Raw genomic sequence first — 17,292 nt, 5'->3', positions numbered from 1 at the left:
CAGCCGTGTCCATCTCCCTGGCCCCCTTCATAAAACTTTATGAGGGTATGAGCGAGAATATTAAAGATCAAGCCACCCTTTTAGCCCTGCTCAATTAAAAAAGGCTACATATAGAATCTCTTATCACTTCCTTGCAGACATGTGTTGAGCAGGAGATGGGGTGTGCTGACGCCATTCGACGCCAGCTGGAAGACACACTAAAGCTAGAGCGTGCTGATAATAAATGTCTGCTGAACACTGTTCTCGACTTGTGGAATTTCTGTTGTGTGGCCAGCGAAGGCCGAAAGCAGATAGCAAACAAAGAGGGTCAAGGGTCTAGGGCTCTTCAGGCCGAAGAGGGCTTGATGGGTTTAGGAGACATGCGGCGAGCTAATTGAAGATGCGGCCCTGCAGAACAGCTGGGACAAGCCACAGCCGTGCACATTACAGTGGAAGGAAGGGGTGTCAGTTTCGCTTGGGGAAAGAAAGGATTTATAACGCGCCTATACACAAGTATGTACGGAGGCAAGGTTTATTACGAAGGAACAGTACACATCATGATGGTTTTAGAGAGTCTAAGAAGGCACATATAACGCACTTGCACACGAATGCATACTGAGTGGGGCAGATGCAAGGTTCGGGGGGAATGAAATGTCTGTTTTAAGAGTTCATGTGGAAAGTACTGTGTAGTTTAATACCAACCGGGCTAAAGAGGAAGAAAATCACGCCAGGCACACGCACAAGTGTGTGCAGAGTTAAGGTCAAAGGGCAGAAGTCGCAGCGAGGGAGCGATCTAGTAGCACAGCTGCATTAAATTATAAACAGTACAGGTGTTTGAAGGGCGATCGCGGTTGCCCCCAATAGGAACGTATAAAAGAAGGCCACTGACAGAGGCCTGGCCTTCATAACACTTGCAAGGTTTGATAGGGCGAAAAGAGTACGTGCCTAGACTATGGCCAAGCTGAAGGATATTTTTTAACAAAGCATGTGTACTTTACAGATCACAGCGGATATCTTGAGGTAAAATCAGCAGAAGTGGTTTGTTAGAAGGAAAAAGGAAAAAGATCTGTGGTAAGGAAAAGGGCCTAATGGGGGCTGGAAGTGGCTAGCAAATGAAATAGGCACGCAAGTGGCTGCCACAGGTAATGTGAACTGGGCATGAAAGACACACAACTGAGGTCGACATTATATTAACCAGCAAACTCTTGTTGCACAATTTTGTTGGCTTTCTTAGACAGGGGCAATATGTCCAGCCAGGGATCAACAAGTTTGTTCGACAGTGGGGAAGGCACTTCCGACAGTGGAAGGTCCTATGAAAGCCAGGAGGACGCCCAGATGGTGGCATGGTTCCAAGAAAGGGTCCGAAATAGAGGTGCGGAATGGGCAAAAAGAATGGTGGAGCAGTCACTGGAGGGAACAGCACCAACGGGATCGCCAGACACAGGGGTACCTCCAACGGGGCCAGAGGTAGTGACACCCACTCCCACCAAGAGAAAGCGCGCGCCCAGGAAGCAAAAGGGTAAGGAGCATAACACTGTAGTGAATGTGTCTCCAAATGTCTCTATTCCGGTGCCCACAACGGAAATTTCCCCATGCACAGGTACTGACCAGTCAAATGGGGCAAGCCAGGGGATTCAGCCAGTAGCCTTGGTAAACACTGGTCGGGTGGGGGCGGTAGCGAACACAGGGACATCGCCCCAGAATGTGGCACAGCCCGGGGTAAGGGGTTAGACCATGGAGTGGGCAAAATTGGAAATGACTAGATTCATGGACCAGATGATGCTCCGGTTAGGACAGGTACCGGTGGCACCTCATGTGGGTAACGGGGTGGGCCCACTCACCGTCTGGGGTCAACCAACAGGGCCGGCTGCAGTCGCAGGGGCACAGGTAGGACTCCCACTGCAGGTCAGTGGGATATGGGCACCAGCCAATGGGGTACCCCAAGCAGCACTGGTAATACCACCAGAGGGGCTGCCTGTGGGTTCCCTGGGGTCCAATAGGGTGGTACCACCGGAAGAACTACCAGTGACTTCCTTGGGTGCTGGGACATCCACGGTAAGCGGCGGGGTGCCATTGGTAACAATAGCCCCAGTACTGACAGGGAGAAGTACGTTGTCTTGGTACATTCATAAACAGGTAAAGGAACGGATATGGGCGAAGGATTACTTTGACATATTTTCTATGCTGACATCTGAAAATGAGGGCCCAGATGTTAATGTAGCAAAAGAGGAAGAGAAAAAGAGGCAAAAGCGGTACAGGCCGGAGGAAACCATTGACAACTGGTCAAAGGCCTTCTCTCTGTATGCTACAGTGATAATGGAAAAGTTCCCAGAACAAGGGTCTGACCTATGGAATTACAGGGTTACCATAGTGGCAGAACATAAGACATATGGGACGTCGGGTTGGATAGATTATGATAGGGGTTTCAGGCATAAAATGGAGGATTTGCCCTCAATGTTTTGGGCCCAGAAGGACACAGAGGGTTGGTTCGCATTTATGGGTGGCCAGGAGAGGTCCAGCGAGCCAATCAGAGATACGACCAAGTCCGGGTTGGGTAGGTACAACGAGGACAAGAGGGAAGCTTGGCAGCCCTTTCGGAACAGGCAGAGGGGCATGGGGAGAGATGGCGGGAACAGGCCGAGGGCACGGGGGAGCGGCAGGGGCACCTCGGGGGGTGACACAGCCAGGGGCACGTGCAAGGGTTTTAATGCAGGGTACTGCCACTTCGGCCATGAATGTATATTTGCCCATGCCTGTGAAAAATCTAAGGGGTCCCACCCCGCCTCTTCATGATATCAAGGGTCCAGGGGACCACGGGGCAGGGGCCGAGGTAAGAACACCCAATGAGGGGAGCTGGGGGAAGGGACCTTCACCCATAAGAATGACAACATTACAAGGATCCCTTATGAAGGACCCCTGACATCACGAGGGGCAAGGAACCTACCTTCAGCGGACAAACTACCAGGTATGGTGAGCGAAAAACTGGCCGAAGAGAGGGCATTGGGGAGAATAGCGGATCCATTCAGGGTAGCTCCCCTTGCTAACTTCATTGTGTCCCCACTGGGGGTTGTCCCTAAAAAGGAAGAAGGGAAGTACAGGTTGATTCACCACCTGTTTTACCCAGAAGGGGATTCTGTGAATGATTGGCTGGACCCGATTATTGCTCCGTTACATATGCTTCCTTTGACAAAGCAATGGAGCTAGTGGGCCAGATGGGAAGAAGGGCATTGTTGGCAAAGGTCGACATTGAACCCACTTTCAGGCTCCTGCCAGTCCATCAGGACAGCTTTCATTTGTTGTGATTCAAATGGGAAGGACCAATTTTTCTTTGACAGGTGCATGCCAATGGGGTGTGCGGTTTCATGTGCCTTCTTTGAACAATTTAGCTCCTTTTTTGGAATGGGCAGCAAAAGAAAAGGAACCAAAGGGGGCAATCATGCATTACCTTGATGATTTTTTTGTTCATTGGTAGAGAGGGTACTGAGGACTGCGGAGCTGCATTAGCGTCCTTCCAGGTGCTAATGACAGAATTGGGGATACCCCTAGCCAAAGAGAAAACACAAACCCCAGTCCATGTCCTCACATTTCTAGGCATAGAAATTGATACTTGCAAAGGCACATGCAGGTTGCCAGCTGAAAAGGTAGAGGGGCTTATGGAATTGATTTCCAACAGCCTAGCAAAAGAGAAAACAACTCTGGGTCAAGTGCAACAGCTGCTTGGGAAACTCAACTTTGCAGCCAGGGTGGTACGAGCGGGAAGGGTGTTTGCCAGGAGGTTGGCAAGGGCCACAGCGGGGGTAACAAACAAACATCAGGCTGAGCGCCGCACTCAAAGAGGACCTAGTCATGTGGCAGAAGTTTCTGAAAGGTTTCAATGGGGTAAGCCTTTGGCGGTAAGCAATGGTTACCAGCAGTGAGTTACAAATGTACTCCGACGCCTCTGGGAAGGAGGGTTTTGGTGTTATCCTGGGCACACAGTGGTGTGCGCAGAGGTGGCCAACACAATGGAGAAAGAAGGGAAGGTTGGGGAACGTCATGGCGCTAGAGCTGTTCCCAATCGTGATCGCCCTCCTGTTGTGGCCAGGTGAGTTGTGCAACAGGAGGGTCCGTTTTTGGTCAGACAACAAGGCAGTGGTCCAGGCCATCAACTTACAGTCCGCTTCATGCTCGGTGGTGCTGGGGCTGCTAAGGAAACTCGTGGAAGTGTGCTTGTACCAGAACATTGAATTTAGGGCGAGACATGTACCAGGAATTGTGAATGTGGCTGCTGACGCTCTTTCTCGCTTTCAGTGGGAGAGATTCCGGAAGGCCCACCCGAGGGTACAGCAGAGGGGCACAGAGTTCACGCAGGAGTGGTGGCAACTGGTGTCGTGGACCCGACCCTCTGGAACCTTGGGGAGCAGTCGCTCTCACCAGGAGTGCGGCCCCGGTATCAGAAAGGCTACATTAAGTTTGTAAGGGTGATGCAGGAAGAGGGGCATAGAAACTTGGGTCTTACAGCACGGGTAGAGCGGTTTGTTGTGTGGGCACACAACCAGGGGCAGAGCAGGAGCTGGATCACAAGCCATTTAGCCGCCGTAGCGTTCCATTGCAAACTGAAGGGAGAGGGGGACCCAACTAAGGAATTCTCAGTAAAGGCAGCAGTCAAAGCATGGGCTACAGGCAGCAAGGAGGGCGCTGTAGTGGAAATAGGTAGCAAGCTTGCAGCATGCACTAACTCTTTACTACCTTCCGGGCACCAGGCGGCTGGCGATTTTGTAGGGCCAGAGATGTCTAAACTACTAATTTGGTTTTTGTGTCACAGGAGCAAAGGACCAGGCAGAAGGTTGCCAGGAAGGTGATACAGTGGGGCAAAAGTTTGGAGTGGTTGGTGGAGCAGCACTGGTAAAGTGCACTCATACAGGTGAAGTAAGAAACATGGTTTGCGAGGGGAACTCCCGGAAAGGCGATCCATAGTGTCGTGGGGACAGGGATCAGTCAAAAGGGCTTGGGCCCAACGCTCTGGCCGGTGCCAGGAGCAGGTCCAGGTGGCAGCTGGAGTTGCATGATGTTCTAGGAGGAGGGGCCGAAAGAAAACGGCAGGTAACAACCAAAAATGGGCTGCTGGTGTGGATGAGCTGTAAGGGCACAGGAATGCCCTGGGAAGGCCATGGGGCACCCAATGTAATTAAGGGTGAATATCAATGTACCAGTGGGCTGTTCACCAAAGGGTAAGATGCCGCAATGCAGAGTTTGCACCTTGGGGGGGCGGAGTGACCTTGCAGATTTGGGGCGGGGCTGATTGATGAGAATAATGCAGGAGGGCATTAGGGTCTTAGCAAGGACGCTGCCTGCAATGGAAATAGCTTGGTCAGAGTTGATCCCGAGGAAGGTGTGGCGGGGAGCAGAGTTCAACGCTGCCATGGAAAGGTCTAGGAGGAGGGTAAACAGGAGCATGGAACGCTTCATGAAGCAGGAAGGGCTGGTTTTGTCAGACACCTGGAGTTATGCGAAGGGAAGCCAATGTACGCTATACTTCTATAGTGCCGAAAGCCCACAGGCACCAGGGCGCGGTAACACAGAAACACTCACATTTCTAAGTGTCGTGTTTTGCAATAGATTTTGGAGCAGGTGGAGTGCATCTTTCAGAGCACGGGATGGGCCATTTCAACTTAGGACTATGGGGACTGATGGTAAGAACTGGGTGTAAATAGTGGTCGGTGAGTAAGATCAGGAGGAGGAATTTGGTGTGAGGGCATTTGGGGTCGCGGGGGGGCCACCCCAAAGCATGGCGGAGTTACGAGGGCGGTCCTAGAGAAGGAGGCACGCTGCGGTTTGGTCCGTGAGCTGCAACCACTGGCTGCTTCAGGCAGGATGGGGTGACACGGGCGCTGATTCCATGGGGACGGTTGGGACTCCTCAACAACCGATGCAGTGGCCTTATTCGCTCCATACTCTCTGGAGGAATGACTGAACTGGCAGTGGAATCCAGGGCGGGCCATTCTCGCAAGAACGGAATGGTGTGAGATGGCTCACAGGCTTTTGGACATGGTGACTTTTGTAAGGCGGGATTGGCGGAGCCACCCGGCTAAGGACCATGGTTGGTGCCAGACAGGCATAAGACCTGAGCAGGGATGGGGGGCCGCCCTCATAAGATGACTCCAAATTATGCGACCATATGTTTTTCCAATAAAATGTTATATATGTTTCCAACTTTCAGAAGGTCTCCGACTCTATCCTTGGGGCAAGCAAGCGGGAGATGTTATGCATGTTACCAATATGATGTAAGGGGCCACGGAGTAGGGGTTAGCCCCGCTAAGCAGATGCGCCAGCCCACGCAGGGGGCGCTAGAGGCGCAGCTCACATCGCGGGCCGCCCCTCTGGCTGCCCCCTGCGTGGACTTGCCTCCCCTAAGGAGGATGCAGTCAGAGTGCCCTCGGGGGTCCGGCCGGAAACGGCCTGCACCCCCGGGGGCTTAAATAGCCAGGGCTGAGAGAGCAAGTCCTCTCATCCAGCCCTGGCAGCAGCGACATCCACCCTCCCACCCGAGCTCCTGAGAACTGCGACTGGGAAACGGAGGATCAGGGGTTGGTCCATTGGGAAAGTAAAAGGGCTTAGAGACATTTTTATGGAGGGAAGATGAGTCTTTAGTATTATGGTGCTGTAAAAAGGTGATGATGGCACTGAATGAATGTTTTTTTTTTATTTTAACAAATTGTTTTTCAGGGATGGTGGTGACAATTTAAAGTACTAACTAATGTTTATGTCGCAGGCGGAGTTTCGAGGGCGGTCCTAGAGAAGGAGGCACGCTGCGGTCTGGTCCGTGAGCTACAACCACTGGCTTCTTCAGGCAGGATGGGGTGACACGGGCGCTAATTCCATGGGGACGGTTGGGACTCCTCAACAACCGATGCAGTGGCCTTTTTCGCTCCATACTCTCTGGAGGAATGACTGAACTGGCAGTGGAATCGAGGGCGGGCCGTTCTCGCAAGAACGGAATGGTGTGAGATGGCTCACAGGCTTTTGGACATGGTGACTTTTGTAAGGCGGGATTGGCGGAGCCACCCGGCTAAGGACCATGGTTGGTACCAGGCAGGCATAAGACCTGAGCAGGGATGGGGGGCCGCCCTCATAAGATGACTCCAAATTATGCGACCATATGTTTTTCCAATAAAATGTTATATATGTTTCCAACTTTCAGAAGGTCTCCGACTCTATCCAAGCAAGCGGGAGATGTTATGCATGTTACCAATATGATGTAAGGGGCCACGGAGTAGGGGTTAGCCCCGCTATGTGCTGACACTATTCGACGCCAGCTGGAAGACGCACTAAACCTAGAGCGTGCTGATAATAAATGTCTGCTGAACACTGTTCTCGACTTGTTACACTTGAAACCTTTGATTTAACACTAAAAAAAATGATTTGATGAAAGCCATAAGAACCTTTTGCTTCATAACCAAATTGCCACTGCTGCACATCCTGGTGACCTGCCGACTAACCTGCTCCAGGGCACAGAAATCAAAGAAAATGACACTAAGCTACATCCACCAAAAAGGAGGAGATGGATGCAAACAGGTGAGCCAAAGGAAGCCACAGAAACATCCAATGGACGAAGAAAGGTTACATAAGGCCCACACCTTCCCCAAACACACTTCCAGCACCATGCTGCCACCAATAGCAGTTGCTAACCTTGAAATCCAGCACCTCATGCTGTACATCGAGGTGCAGAGACAGCAACAGCAGCACCAAAGACCACGTGCAGCAGAAAGGCAGAGGAGAAGCCACTCAAGGCGAGAGGCATTTCCCCCGGTTCACGCCATCACCCGGGGCATTATCAGATTGCCAGTGCATAACACTGTACCAGCTGAACAGGGAGACTATTACTGAGCTACTCCCCCTGATGCAGGATGACATCCAGAGCAGGATCAATATCCCAACTGCTATATCACAGCTGCTCAAACCTTTGTCCGTGCTGAACTTCCTTGCCACAGGCGCCTACCAGCACAAATGGCATGTCGCAGCCCAAACTTTCCATTGTGCTTGGCCAGGTGCTGGATGTACTCCTGTGGCATGCACCTCCGCAAATCTCCATGCCCACCACCCAGGCACAGATAAATGCCACAAAGTCACTATTATACTGTGCAGCTCACCTGCCCACGTATTTACAGCCCTGGACTGCACACATGTGGCCTTGGTGCCCTGCCGCCAGGCATCGGAAGACATCTACAGAAACAGGAAGCAGTACCATTCCCTGAAGGTACAGGTGACTATCACACACTGCTGCGCCCGCTTCCCTGGTTCCACCCATGGCCCCATAGTCTTGCAGAACATCACACTACCTGCCTACAAGGAGACCCACAGAGGGCAACGGACATGCATATTGGGTAAGTACAAGTGCCATCAGACATTACATACTTGCGCCACAAGTGAAGTGGGTCTAGGGAGGGGGGGGGGGCATTACATTGACAAATCAGTGCATGTCCTGTCCCAAGCCTGTGCATGCAGGACCTACCCTCTCACACCACACATATGAGCCACCACTCCACAGGACAAGACCCTGCAGGACAATGCTGTAGCAAGACAGTAAAACATAATGCAATAGCAAGTTAGAAATCCACTAAGAGTAAACTACAGGTACCACAATGCATAGGGAAACTATACCTACACAAGCAACGGCACAGTTTACTAGTGCAAGCTGATAGCTCAATACTGACAGACAGCTATGGCATGTACGCTGCAAACCATGAATGTAATTACCCAAGAGCAGGAATGCTAACACAAACAAATGCACAAGAACAAACACCCCTTAGGGCACATGCATAAGAGCCCTAAGGGGTTGACTGTTACATCTGGTGGTTGAGTGAGGAGTGAAAGGGTGAATCCCAAAGGGACATTCCCATGCCCCCTCATAATACATGACACATGGATGAATGTAGGGATATACAACCACCAATGAGCTCTGACGTCATTTAGAGAGTGTTGATCAACATGCATGAACAAATGACACCCATCCTCATATTTTGTTACTGACACCTTTGCCCTTGCAGGTGACTCTGGATACCCACAGCTGCTGTGATTTATGACACCTGTCCGCAATCCATGCACACCACAGGAGGTGGCCTACAACGTGGACACATCCGCACTAGGCTGTGCATTGAGTGGACCTAGCCTGTGCCCTCCGGCAAAACATGTGCATCAGGAGGTATGTGCCCCAGCCCCCAGGTGTTGACATGACTCCTCCAGAAGACAACGAAACACATGCTGGTGATCAAGTGCCGCCACACATTGAGGGAAGGAAGGCAGGGACGGCCATCTCGTACAGCAAGAACTAATTGACAATTTCTTTTAAACACATTTCTTTGTACTGACCTCACTCCTTTGTACATAGGCACGTATTCAACTGTTCCCAATAACTCACAAATCATTATCCTCGCATTCGTTCAAGTTTAAATGTTATTTGTTTTGTAGTGAGGAAAACACCCATGCCCTTCACCTTCCTCAATCCCCAACACCCACCCCCTCCCTCAATCCCGAACACCCATGCCATACCACCTCCCTCAATCCCCAACACCCATGCCCTCCTCTCTCTTTCAATCCTCAACACCCATGCCCACCCACCTCCCTCAATCCTGAACATGCATTCCCTCCACCTCCCTTAATCACCAACACCTATGCCCTCCTATCTCCCTCAATCCCCAACACCAATGCTCTCCTACCTCTTTCAATCCTCAACACCAATGCCCTCCCACCTCCCCTATAGCCAACACACATGCCCTCCCTCCTCCCTTGTGGCCGGTATAAATCTCAACTCAAATGCAGTGTCAGTAGCATGCCCTCGTGGGCGTGGCTGCTAGTACAGGCTGTGTGCACGCCACATTTCTCTGTGAGTGCTGATGGGGGCTACCAGTTAGTGAGCACTCTGTGGGGGTGACTGAGGTCGAGGCCTCAAACTCCTGCCTTCGGATGTGCTGGAGTGTGAGGAGCATGGTGCTCTGCATGTTTTCTGCAAATGCAGAGATAACCTCTCTCAGCTCCCTGGCCCTCTGGCCCACAACTTTATTGGCACCATTTGCCACAAGAGGTGGTGGCAGTGCCGGTCCATGGCCCTTGCAATTCTGCGGGATGAGCCTTGCACCGAATGCCTGATTGCCGGAGATGTTGGAGCTGCAGTTCTGCAATGTTTTCTATTCAGACCTGGCCTTAGTCTTTGGTATTTAGCCTCCTCAAGATGGCATCCAGGGAATGCTGTGGCACACTCTCATGGCTGTGTACAGGGCTGGGGCAGAAGCCATAGGACCATGGCCATCTACCACTTGCATCCACTGGTCCAATGCCATCATCGCTCCCTGTGTCAGAGTCACTATCCTGGCGGCATTGGATCAATGACTCAGATGAGGAGGTGGAGTTGGGGGCCGGAGGCGTGGGTCTTCCCATGTGTGGCTGTGGTGGCATGTGAGCCCTCAAGTGTCTCCAAAGGGGCGGCCAGAGGACTGGCCCCTGAAGATGTGCTGGCTGTGTTAGCAGCAGGTGGTGGGCCAGCAGTGGCATGAACGGGTCTGCCTTAGGGGTCTATAGCCACACTTGTTGGAATAGTGGCAGTGTGGCTGCTTAGTGGATCTTTGTGATGCTGCTGCTTGTGGCAGGTGTTTCAATTTCAATCCGGGTGTCTTCCTTTGCGTGCCATGGTTGCAGGTCCCCGGGGTGGAGGCAGAGGTGCATATGCTGGTAGATGTGCCCTGGGATGTGGTTGGACCAGATTCCTCTCCCTAAGTGGACTGAACCCGTTGGGTGATGAATGATGTGACGCCGGTCATCATGCATACTTATACATGGCCCTCATCAGGCAAGAGTGAAGATTGATGAATTCCATTCACTCCCTGAATGACTGACTTGTGCAGTGCCTCAGGGAGCCTGTCTCTCCCATTTTGTTTAATATCTATATGCGCCTGTTTTTTGATCTTCTGGATGCCGCCGGCGTGAATATCAGCTATGCTGACGACATACAGATATTTTTGGCACTTACTGGGTACTATGAGACAGATGTAATGGAAATGAACCATACATATTCATTGATTCAAACATGGATGGCATTGAACTCATTAGCACTTAATGGTGAAATAACGGAACTCATGCTGGTGGGCTCCAGCCAACGCTTGAAGAGATTAGGACCTGAGTATAAGCAATTTAAGAACAGTCACTGCAATATTCAGGTCAGCCCTTGTGCTAAGACTTTAGGACTCTATTTAGACTCAGGCTTGACTATGAAGCAGCACATTCTCCATGTTAAATCTTCTTGTGCATCTACCATTAAACTTATTAGGCAGATTAAACCCTACCTGTCTACCCCAATATCTCCATGTTGGCTACAGCTCTGGTAAACTCCAGAATTGACTATTGTAATAGTCTATTGGTGAGTACAACACCAAGTAATATCAAAACTCTACAAATCGCCCAAAATGGAGCCATTAGAGTTGTACGTGGACTGGCAAAGACAGAACACAAGACACAGGCAAGTAGACCCTTGTACTGGCTTCCAGTCTGTCACCGGATATCCCATAAGGTGCTGTCTCTTACTACAAATGTCTTTCAAATCAGGCACCTGTTTACATAACTCAATGACTTCATAGAGCCCCTGACATGCACTCATTGTGCTCTATTGGGAGAAATAATCTAATTGTGCCCTGGTCTAAGCTGAAGAAGTTTGGTGGCACATGCTTTGATGTCCGGACCCCTGTCTTATGGAACTCACTTCCCAGCGACACCAGAGATATTCCAACTTTATTAGCATTTAAAAAAGAGATAAAAACCCTTTTATTTAATTCTAAGGATTAGGAAAAATTCCATCCTGTAGTCTTTAAGCCCGATTCTCCCTGGTCCTCCTTATTTGACACTGCTTTTTTCTGTTGTCTGTTTGTTCGTCTCTTAGCGCACTGAGGCCTATGGGCGTGATGTGCTTTAAAATAATGTAATAATAAAAATAATAATAATAATACAAAGACTCTCATGCACTATGATGGATGCTTAGCAAGACACATATGGTGATACAATAGTTTAACGTATTGCAGGATGTGTAGCATATTATCTTACACAAATAAATAAAATACAAATACAAATATGGCCTCTGAGGCACACACACCTTGCAGGATGTGCAGTCTGTTTCTCGTGTGACATGGTGTTAGGTGATGAGTGGCATCGGTGGATTGCCTAATGGGAAGCACATAGACAGGTTACGTTGTTGGGTAAAATACACTGCCCCTGCAAGATTGGAGTAGGGTCAGGCAACATAGAGACTGTCCCTGCCTCGTATGCAGGCCCTCATTGTCAGATGGCTTGCACAAATGGCATTTACATGTGTCATTTCTGTTGGTGTTTCTTATATGGGTTTGTTGGCTTTTGTATGTTTCAGTGATGCATGTGGGTGAAGAGGGCTCATGCCGGCACATGACAATGGGCTGCCCTGTTGGGTGTGTTTAATGATTACATGGGGTTACATGTGCATGTACACTATGGTAGATACCTCTTTTCACAGTCTCCCACCTTCACTTGTACATGCATGTTGCTGCTGTGCCATGGTTTACGTTGCCATTTTGTAGGGCATTCTCCTGTAAATTGTGCCTATATGATTATGCAGGAACACACATGCATGGGATAGAGTGTTTGGTCATGATTTGTCATAGGAGAAGTGACATTTATGCTCACCAGCTTCAGGTTGACTGGTTGCTCCAACTTCGGAACCTCCTACGTCCTCGATGCCTTTCATATGGAGTGGGATTCTTGCCTTTTCCTAAATTGGAATGAGGGCAAGTGGCTCAACAGTGCCGCCTCCTGTGGTAGCTGTCTCCCGCCGGTATTTGGACAAGAAACTGTGGTCCCTGGCCTTGAGGTCACTCCATCTCTTCCGGCAGTCTTTGCTGTCACGTGTTACAGTGCCTGTGGCGCTGCCCGATGACGGGCACGCACGCGGCGGCGTGATGTTGCATGTCGCCGCGTGCAACATAAATAAACGGGGCGTTTCCTGGCCGCGCAGAGCGACCGGGAAGCCCGAACAGTAAGGACGCGTGTGGAAGTGTCGTCCTTGCTAGATGGGGGCTACGGGACCGCATGGGGGCATGGAGGAACCCTCAACAGTGGCGACGAGTGGGGGAAACGATGCCCGGGCCCGGCAGTGACTATTAATCATATTTTTTCACCGAAACGAGGTGGATGCAACACTTCGTTTCTTTGCCGCGGGTAGTGCGTTACCCATGCGGCTGGCGGCCATTTTGGCAAACAAGCTGTGGGACTTCACGAGGCTCCGGTTTCGGCTCGGAAGCGGCCCCAGGCTTAATTTTTGGAACTCCTGACAGCAGGAAGGCATACCTGCAAGAATATATGCCTAATTTCAATTTTGGCTTTTCCTTGGGTTTCCTACGTCGAGTGAAAGCAAGAAAGAAGGCTTTGGGCCTAGGTTCTACATGACCCACGCATTTTTCTTCTTCTAATTTTTGGAACATTTGAAAGCTGAACATTTCATCCTCATCTCTTTCATCATCAGGCTGGTGGATACACTCTGTTTTCATCCTCTTCATCATCAAGGTGGTGCATCTTCATCAACAGGTTGGTGGCCACGCTGATCTTCACCCTCTTCATCATCACAAGGTGTTGCAGTGACTGTGGAGTTTGAGTTGCGGCCCCGGTGTTCCATGCTGGGGTGCCTGTGCGCTCAGACTCATGAGTGACATTGAGGACCAAGGTGGTGCAGCGGCAATTCAGCGACCTCCTCCGCCCCGCCACGTGCGCTACCTCAAGGGCAGCCTGTGCAGCAACCTCCACTTGTTCAGGCGGCTCCTCAAGGTCTTCCACCTCTTGTACAGCCAGCGGCAGGGCCCGTTGCTCCACAGATCCTTCCTGTCATGGCCCAGGTGCGTACCCAGGCGGCTCTGCAGCCCATCCCCGAGTTTGATGTGTCGGGCCCACCATCTAGCCTAGGGCTCAGATGGAGAAGGTGGGTGGACCGTCTGGACATGTATTTTCGAGCGGCCCAGGTGGTGGATGATGACACCAGGCTGGCAACCATGCTGTATTCGGCAGGACCGTCCGTGCAAGAGATTTTTGAATCACTGCCGCCTGGGGATGGATCATATGGTCAGGCGAAGGCCACCCTGCAAGCTTACTTTTTGCCTCTTGCCAACGCGGACTATGAGCATTTTGTGATGCGATCGGCCAAGCAGAAGGACGATGAAACTCTGGACTCCTTCTATGGACGCCTGAGGCGTCTCTCCTTAGCCTGCGCCTGGGGAGATGCAGAGGACATGATTAGGACGATGCTCATCCAGGCGTGCTCATCGGGCAAGCTCAGGCGCCAGGTGCTACGAGAACCAGGCATCACTCTTCAGCGCATCCTTGAATTGGGGAGGTGCCATGAGGTGTCGGAGGCCAGAGCAACCAAGATGGAGGCAGTGTCGTGCTCCATCAAGACTGAGGAGGTATGTGCGATGTGGCGCGGTGGCAGGGGTGTCAGAAGGTCTGGAGGTGCTCCCCGAGAGAGGGCCGGAAGGGCAGGGGAAATTTGCATAAAGTGTGGATACGACCTGCCCCACCCAGCAGAGTGCCCGGCGGCCGGAAAGACGTGTGGACGGTGTGGGTTGCCGGACCATTTCTCAAGGGTATGCAAGGCGGCCACACCTGTGCTGGTACCGAGAGGCCCAGGGAGGGCAAGCTTCGTCCGCCAGGGTCGGCCACCCAACGTCGCTCAGGTGGATCAGAGCGAGGAGGATGCCCAGGTGGAGGAAGTGGAGGAGGACGAGGAAGAAAATGTGTTCTTTGTCTCGAGTGTGGGGGTCCTGAAGAGTAAGAACAGGAGACAGCCCAGGTGTGTGATCGAGGTGAATCAGTCTCCCGTTCCGGTCCTTGTGGACACTGGGGCATCCGTCAATGTAATGGCACGGGGACATTATGATGTTATGGACCAACCCCCCAAGTTGGCTGTGCCAAGGGCCCGCATCTTTGCTTTTGGTGGTCGTGACCCTATCCCCCTGGATGGTGCGTTTGTGGCCAAGGTGGAGCATGATGGCTCTCAAATCAAAGCACGGTTCTATGTGACACCTGTGAGCACCAACACGTTGCTGAGCTGTGCTGCAGCGGAGGCCCTTGGCATTGTCACTTTCGCGTATTCTGTCTACTTGGAGGACATAAATGACTTGTTGGAGAAATATGCAACACTGTTTAAGGGGATTGGACAGATGGTTGGAGAACCGGTGAGACTACACATTGATGAGTCCGTGCAGCCCATTGCCCTGAAGCATTGGAGGGTGCCGTTTCACCTTCGAGAACATGTCGATAAAGAGCTGGATAGCCTGGTGGATCTGGACGTAATAGAGAAGGTGGAGGGCCCCTCCCCCTGGGTGTCCCCCATAGTAGTGGCACGAAAACCCAAGCAACCCGACGCTGTCAGGATCTGCGTTGACATGAGGGTCCCAAACAAGGCCATCAGGAGAGAAAGGCACCTCACTCCGACGATAGATGACATCATTGCAGAGGTACAAGGTGCTCGCTTCTTTTTGAAACTGGACCTCAGGACGGGGTATCACCAGGTTGTCCTCCACCCCGAGTCGAGATATATCACCACCTTCACCACACATCGGGGTCTCTACCGTTACAAGAGGCTTAGTTTTGGTGTCTCCTCGGCGGCGGAGGTATTCCAGAATATCATCCGGGGTGCCCTAGCGGACTTGGAGGGAGTTTTGAATATAAGCGACGACATTCTGGTGTTCGCGAGAACGGAGGTCGATCATCTGCAGCGTTTGGCAAAGACATTTGAGAGACTGCAGTCCTTGGGCCTCACCCTGCACAAAGAAAAGTGTGAATTCCTACGACCATCCATAGAATTCTTTGGCTTTGTGTTCAGGGAGGGGGGAGTGTCTCCTGATCCCAAGAAGGTGCAGGACATAAAGAAGGCGCAGCCTCCGGAGTCTGTGTCTGAGGTACGGAGCTTCCTGGGCATGGTTACGTACTGTGGACGCTTTATCAAAAATCTTGCCTCCAGGTCGGAACCGCTCAGGGCACTAACGAGAAAGGACATGGGGGGTCATTACGACCCAGGCGCTGATTGCACCAACTTTACCACCATGGTGTAAACTATGTTTACACCATGGTGGATGGCGGATTTACCGCCCCATTCTAAGGTGAGTGGGGCGGTAAATCCCCATTTCTCATTTTCCCTTCCCCATTCCCATTTTTGCCCCATAGGGCAGAATGGGAGTGGGGAAGGCGCTAATTACGCCACCGTAAATTACGGTGGCGTAATTAGCATCATGGCAGGTTAGCGCCATGGATTTTAACGGCTGCTAAGAGCAGCCGTTAAAATCAGAATAGGCGTTAAGGGTTAACGACGGCGTTAACCCTTAACGCCTGGGTTGTAATGAGGCCCATGATCTGGAACTGGGGCCCACTGGAGCAGGCTGCGTTTGACAAAATCAAAGGCGCCCTGGCAGCTGAGGACACCATGTCTTTTTTTGATCCCATGTTACCATCGGAGATTATTGTTGACGCCAGCCTGTTCGGACTGGGCGCCGTCCTGACCCAGGTAGACCCTGATGGGGGCATCCGCCCGGTGGCATACGCCAGCAATGCCCTGTCGGAGGCGGAACAACGATACTCGCAAATTGAGCGGGAGGCACTGGCGGTGCTCTGGGGATGCTGGCACTTCCGACTCTATGTCCTCGGATGCCCGGTGACGATCGAGACGGACCATAAACCGTTGCTGCCTACCCTGGCGGGGTCATCATCCAAGCCACCCGCGCGAATTGAAAGATGGATGCTCGCCCTGCTGGAGTATGGGGTCACTCTGGTCCATCGGCCTGGGGCGAAAAACGCGGCCGATTACCTCTCCAGACACCCGGGGGCACCCGGTGGTGGAGACCCGTACACTTGCGCAGAGGAAGCCGAAGAACATGTCCGGTGGTAGTGGAGGCGGCGACACCGAATGCCATGCCTCTTCAGGAGCTTGAGGCGGCGGCAGCTGAGGATGAGTGCTTTAACATTCTGAAGCAGTCCATGCAGCAAGGCTCTTGGAAGTCGGTGCTGGAGGCCCTGGCAGGGCGCACTCAGAAGGCCAGGACTGTGCTGGAGCAGCTATGGAAAGTCCAGGAAGAACTATCATTTTCAACGTCCGGGCTCCTGCTCAGGGGTGATCGGATTGTCGTGCCCCAGTCGAAGGTGGGCGACGTGATTGCGCTGGCACATCGTGGTCACCAGGGTGCCGCCAAGACCAAGGCCCGCCTAAGGCTGAAGGTGTGGTTTCCAGAACTCGAGCGCAAGGTGGATGACTTTGTGGCGGCCTGTGTGTGGTGTCAG

Source organism: Ambystoma mexicanum, chromosome 3p (genome assembly GCF_040938575.1).
Source record: "Ambystoma mexicanum isolate Mex_15411 chromosome 3p, UKY_AmexF1_1, whole genome shotgun sequence".
Taxonomy (NCBI): domain Eukaryota; kingdom Metazoa; phylum Chordata; class Amphibia; order Caudata; family Ambystomatidae; genus Ambystoma; species Ambystoma mexicanum.
This window is presented reverse-complemented; position numbering follows the sequence as displayed.